This window comes from Rhipicephalus sanguineus, chromosome 10 (genome assembly GCF_013339695.2).
Source record: "Rhipicephalus sanguineus isolate Rsan-2018 chromosome 10, BIME_Rsan_1.4, whole genome shotgun sequence".
NCBI classification, from domain to species: Eukaryota; Metazoa; Arthropoda; class Arachnida; order Ixodida; family Ixodidae; genus Rhipicephalus; species Rhipicephalus sanguineus.
In genome coordinates, this window is record NC_051185.1 from 23,923,072 (window position 1) to 23,929,923 (window position 6,852).

Here is a 6,852-nt window from a genome sequence, read left to right on the forward strand (position 1 = left end):
TCTCCAAGCCATACGGTCGAGCAATTACTTCCTGTTTTTCTAATGTCCAGAAAAAGTCGTCTAAAAAATAGAAATTGGTGCTTCTGGTTCAAGTCCAAGTTATATTGGATGCGTATGATGCGCACAACTTTCCTTGAGATAATTACGGTCTTAGAACACATGAAAGCGCCCTACATCACTGAAATTAGCTCACGTAATGGGCTGACGCGTCTATTCAAGTTATGTTGGGGTTGGACAGCTGTACCTATTCCACAATAACAAAAAATTTCGAGGTGAGCCCAGTCTTTGACATAGTTGCAACGTTGTCTGGCTGTGACATTTGCACGTCGGCATTCGTGTGCCCTGGTGTATTCCATGGGTTCGCTGTGCATTTCGTCGCGCCGCTGAAGCGGATCTCGGGGGCCAGGTAGAAAGAAGCACGTGGATGAGGTCTGTCCCGCCAGGTGATGCAAGGATCCCAGCTGCTGACAATGTTCCATTGAACTCAACCAATCAATTTTCATTATTTATCCTGTCAGTTCATTGGCCCTCATTTTAAGTAAAGTTATGCTCCAATATCACATGCATCCATATGGATATAACTGCTAAGCTTAAACCAGAGCCGCCGATTTCTATTTCGTAGAAGACTGCTTATGAATATTCCGAAAGCCAGGAAGTTTCTTAATGTTCATAAACCGGATATCCTCGACCGCATATGCCTGGAAGAGAGACGAGAGTACCATTTGGTAACCGCGCCACTAAAAAATGGAGACAATTTAAAGTCCTATGTCCCCTAATGTGGGAGAGCGTTAAGCTCTCTCGAAAAGCAATCTGTAGCAAATTTCCGACAAAGATGGCTATGAACACATACATGACACCACGAAGGCTTGGGTGCTCGCTCTTTCTATTCTCTTCTGCTACCCTATGTGGTGCGCCTTTACGCTCAAGCTTACGTACCTTCTTTTCGAATTTCGCAAATCGAAAATATTCGTTTTGAGTAATTTTTTTCGCAGAACGTATTCTAAGAGGCACCTTCAAGTAGAGCGGAAAAATAGAAAGAAGGAAAGGTCGAGAAAGAAAGAAATCAGGTCAACCATTCCGGGCGTAGTTGTGCGCGACTGGTACATACTAAGGAAAGGTTATTTTTTTCGAGGGGCTCGTTTTATAATATACGCAACCAAGTGAATCCAGTAGACCAGAGGTCGGCCATCTTTTGAGGCGGAGTGCCGAGTTGCATGAAGCCGACACGGCGGAGGCCGCACGGCGAATTGAGGGGAGGGGGGGGGGGGGGGGGGGGGGCTTTGCAGGCCAATAGGAATATTCGGCGAATTGACAATAATGATACACAAAACTAGAATAGAAATTGTGTTAATTATCAGCACGCATATCAAAACGTTGCAATTTGTCAAGATAGGTTAAAAGAAAAAAAAGAAAAAAAGGAAGAACTTTTTGAATGGGACTTTTGGCGCTGAAGATTATTAGCCAACTCGCAAATGCCTACATCCAGGCTGTTTGCCGACAGACGCAGAAAGTCGTGGAGTTGTTCATCGCTTGGTCGTGCCGGGAGTCGCATAATACTGCTCTGCGGGCCGCACGTTGCCGACCCCTGCAGTAGACAATTAGGCCAAAGAAAGCATAGAGGACACATGGGGCGTTGGAACAGGCTACGATCTGGAGGCAAATCAAAACAGATTCTTTTGCCAGCCCTCATCTGCTGTTTGAAATTTACCAGAAGAAATTCAACCAAACTGCCCATATCGCAACTGCATGAAGGCTACCCAAAATCACATTCTTTGGGAATGCGAGGGGAACCCACCTCTAAAGACAACACTGCCAGCTTCCTCCCTCGAGGCGTGGGAGCTACTCCTGTCGTCAACTGACCACCGTATTCACCTAGAAACGAATAACTGGGCCGAAGCGGTCGTGGCAAGCTACTGGCCACCACTGGCAATCTAACCACTGGCAATAACCACTGGCAATATTGCCACTGGCAGTGGCAATAACCACTGGCAAGCTAAGTTCAACGACCTCGTTGTGCCGTGAATAAAGTTATTCCTCTCTCTTTGTCATCCAGACGCGCACCGGTCGCAGTTACCTTTTTTACTCTTTTTCACGCAGTCTTTGGAACGCAGACCAACCTGAGCCAAATAAAACGCAATGTTATGGTGGCTAGTAGCAATATAAACACGACTTCGTTTGCAGATTCTAATCACTTCCTGCGGCTTCTATAGTACGATTTGTGCCTTAAATACTGTTACATTTTTTTTTTGAGAAATGAACTTGACTGCTTAGCTAACTAACTGCGCTTCAACAATATTGCAGTAGCTCGAGATGAAATTGAAGGAAAGACGTAATTTTTTTTACTACTCAGCTAACTAAATATGCTTTAACAATGTCCCGCTAGCTCGACACGACATTGAACAAAACATGACGCTTCTTTACTTACGTAACTACGCTTCAACAATGTTCTAGTAGCTCGAAACCGTCAACAAAACACGTGAGCTTCTTTTACCTCTCAGCTAACTAACTACGCTTCAACAATGTTCCAGTAGCTCTGGGGAACATTGAACAAAACATCTACCCTGGCGCCGGCCTGTAGCCAGGAGTAATTTTCGGGTGGGCGGGGGGGGGGGGTGAGGAATTACTTGCTGAAGGCCTTGACTGTTTTAGAAAAACACATATTTTCGTTATTTATTTTCGGTAAAACACCCATCTCCATCAGAATTCCGGGGGGGGGGGGGGGGGGGGCAGGACGTGTCCTCCCCGTGGACACGGGCCTGCTCTGGCGAATGAAAGAAACGCGAACATTGCGGCATTTACATTCTCTGCTCTTACGCATTTTTCAAGCGGTTGTGTTCTGTACCGCAATAAAAAGGCACTAGAGTCATCCATGATACAATCAAGAGTAACTCTCACATCTTCTTATTGCTGCCAAGGTCAAAGTGCGATGAAAACAGCGCTCCGCGCTGTTCACGTTTCTTTCAATCCCCCCTGTACATCTCAATCTTTTTTAGTTGTCCAAGCTACATCATTCAATTACAACGTTTGGTAATCCGGCAGCGACGCGAAACCCCATTCGCACTGAATAGGCGCAAAACACATAGCGCAAGAAGTTGATCATAGTATAGAAGGTAAGGCACGCACACATGAACAAAAAAAAATGAAAGCGAGACAGCATACGTGAGCACACGCAGAGGAGTTTTGTGCGTGTACTTTCACTTTCGCTACAGTGCGCCGTTTCAGTTTATAGTCGATGTTTGGGTTGGCTGGTTTTCTTTGCTTTCTGTCATGATTAATTCCTACTAACAAGCTCAACTTCGTTAAAAGGAGAGTGTGCACAGACGTTGCTACGCAGTTAGAAAATGTAAAAGCGTTCCCTCTGTGCATTCGAAATGAGGTTCAGTAAAATGGGACTAGTTAGGAAAAGTTCGTAGGAGACCATGTGTATCAACTTCTGCTGTTGTGTTTTATGTGCTGCCTGCCTCTCATCCTATGTGCACAGATACTAATTAGCCTTTGGCAAAGAGTGATTATCAACATTACTAATTATCGGCTAATTCTCAAACCATGGATGTATAGCTTATTAACGTGCATGTCTTTTCGAGTTGGCAATGTCGCGATAAGACGGTGCATGGAATTCGGTTTCATCAAGTTGGTGGGCTCTCCCATCGTAGGCCTTTTAGATAAAGCGCACATAGTGCGGCGAATGCTCGGTTATTTGTTAACACAAGACTCACACCGCGATTCGTAACGCACGGTGAACCGTGTGCAAAATCTCACGTGGTAAGAAGGTACATAAACAGCAACCAGCATTGGCATCCATCTGTAGCTGTAGTTTTTGCCCCGTCATCTGCGCTGTTTTACAGGTTGAGCGAAATGTAAGCGGTCGTGCTTCGAACCTCGTGTAGGTTACTAGAAAAAACAAAGAATAATAACAATAACCGATTTCCTAAGTCCCCAGTCCATGTCTATCTTTCACTTATGCCCTCAGTTGTGAGTGTAAAATTGCAAACTTAGAACTGTAGATCGAGCTAATAAGCAGGAACATTCAGAAGAAATGGTTCACGTTAGACAGTGCAAATGTCTGATTATCTGTGCCACCTACAGTTCCGAGTATGCCTAACAAATTATGCCACGAACAAGTTATACTTGCAAAATTTCACGTTCTTTCGCGCGCAGTGCTCACGCAGGCTGATGCTAAGTTCGTTACTTTCGACGTATTTCATGTACAACGTATCCGTCGTAGCTAAAATTGGGGTTGTTTGACGCTTTCACTATTTGCGCGCGTGGTTTTCGTTGCGCCGCTCTCGTGCCAGGGTTAGGATAGTTTTCTCTGCCATGCATCACTGCCAAGAAGCCGGCATGTGCGTGCTTTCTGCCAGACAGTGCGGACGAGGCAAACATTTTAGTGATGGATGCGACCGTAAATACATGTTAGTATATCAGCAATAGCCAGCCGAACCTCGCATGCGGCTGGATCTACGTGTTCCTCGTGTTGATCTTGCCTGTTTTTTTGGTCTTTTACTTATGCGACCAGGAAAGAACAAAAATTGGGCCGAACAAACATTAATGTGGTTAGACGAAGTCAAAGAAAAGAAAAAGAAAATGGTCTCGGAGCTACAGCTCTGTAGCTGTCGTGGGTTACGGTCGTTTGAGGGTAAACGTAAATCTTTAGTGAGGTTCTTAGTGGGGATGTTGGGAAGGCCACCTTTAAACACTAGGCCAGACGCAGACTTTCGGAATACATCAAAACGCGAGGAGTGGAGCGCCGGGCCTTGTCGTTTTAAGCGTCTCTTGGGAGCCAACCCTAAAGAGTTGCATCTGACGCAACGCAGGGCGCGACGGTTGTGAAGTTTGGTAACGACCGCGTCGTCTCGCCGAGGTGCAATGCGCAAGACTTCAACAACGGGGACACGAGAAGGTCTCATGGTGCCTAATGAAATCTCCTAACGCTACTAGAAGGCGAAAGTGATCTTTTTCTTCTCAGCACATTGTGTTAAGGCGAAAGCCTTATACAAGGCGAAACAGGAGTGATGCGAAAATGATCACGTGATGACGTCATCACAACGTCACAGATAGCCAAAATTTGTGACATCACATAACGTTACGTCGCACGATGACGTCATGACATGATATCGTAGCTCGGTCAAAGGTGGGCCGATCACGGAGACAGTGCACAGCCAGGTTAAGTGCAGAAAACTCGCAATGCCTCCGATCCTGGAGGCTGTGCAAAGGCACGTTAGGTGCCGAAAGCTTACAAAAAGAGGGGAGGGGCAGCATTAATACGTCGACTGAGAAGAAAAAAAAAGACGGCTTTCCCTTTCGCCTTCGAGTCGTTAGGCACATGCATAAGGAACCCTGTGAGTTTTTGTTCGTCCCCCCCCCCCACTCTTCACCCACGCAAGATTTCTGTACCTAACGTGATTTTGCGCAGCCTACGAGATCGGAGGCTTTTAAGCTCTCTGCACCTCACGTAGTCTTGCAATGCCTCCGGGATCGGCCCACTTTTGGCAAAGGGACAGCCATAACATGACGTCAGCATGTGACGTCACGTTGTGACGTCATCGTGACATCACTGTGGCATAATAGTGATGTCACAAATTACAGTAAGGTTGAGACGTTGGCGAGTTAGAAACCATGCATACTTTATAGGGCGTTCATGCTTAACTCGATAAAAGTATCAAGATGCCTTTCCACGTTGAAGAATTGCAGGAATGGAATTGAGCTGCCCGACCATTCCCAGTGTCCGAATGGGCTAAGTTTTTTTCAATCCGAGGAATTGAAAGGAATGGAATTGCGGCAAGTTCTAATTCCCAGGAATGGAATTGGAGTGGAATGGAGGCGCCCATTCCGCAACACTGCTTCCCACCCACTGCAAACTGCAAAGTGCTCAACCATAATTCTTCATCATCATCAGCCACAGCACAAAGTGCTCATAATGCCTTACATATGTGTAGCGGGTAGTACCACGATTCTCCGAAGAATGACGAAAAATGGGGCAGTGGGAACTTCTTGAGAAAAATTGTGATGATTTATGGCGTAGTGGGTACCTTGCATGTGTACTTGTATTAGTTGCCCCAAGAGACTCTACAATGGACTCTACAAAGTCCGCTCTTCCAGGTTTCGCTGTCACTGTGCTGCGAATTCCGCGCAGGCCTGGCTATCTTGCTATCAGAACAGCGGTCTCGCAGATCAGAGAGTACACTCAATGACGTGCTGCTTCTCAGATCGTGCTCACTCCCTTGACACAAAGCATTGAGCCCACTAAAAAAAATCGTGTTTGTCTTTTGAGAAAATAAATGCTCTGACTTTGATATTAATACTGCTTTGTGCTAGTTGGTAGGAATTCGTGGTACAGTTACTTCCACTCCTCTGAAGAACGCGTTTTACCTTTGCCCCACTTTCTTAAGAGGAGGGCAAGTAACTACATCACAAATTCAATGTTTTTTTATGATTACCTTTAAGTCGAATTATTGCATAAAAAACCGTTACGAACCGTTACGGAACGTTTTTTTTTTCGATCCGGAACAGAAACGGAACGGAACTTTTTGCGGTGGAACGAAACTAAAACCGAAACGAAAAACATTTCGTTCAGACACCCTGCATGAGAGTACAAACGTACACTGAAGAGGGGAGAGTCAGAAGTTGACACATAACAATAAATAGTTCGTCATAGATACAAACTTTACAAACACGGAATAATACACTAATACTCTTAACAAATTTTTGTCGCAACTGCAAATGCCAAAACACGCTAGGTGAATAATAATTAATGCAATTATGGTGTTATGGGGTGAGATGGCGCTTCATCGTGTTTAGAACAAATTATTAACGATTTTGAGTACTATGCGCACCCTACTATGAGACAGCAGT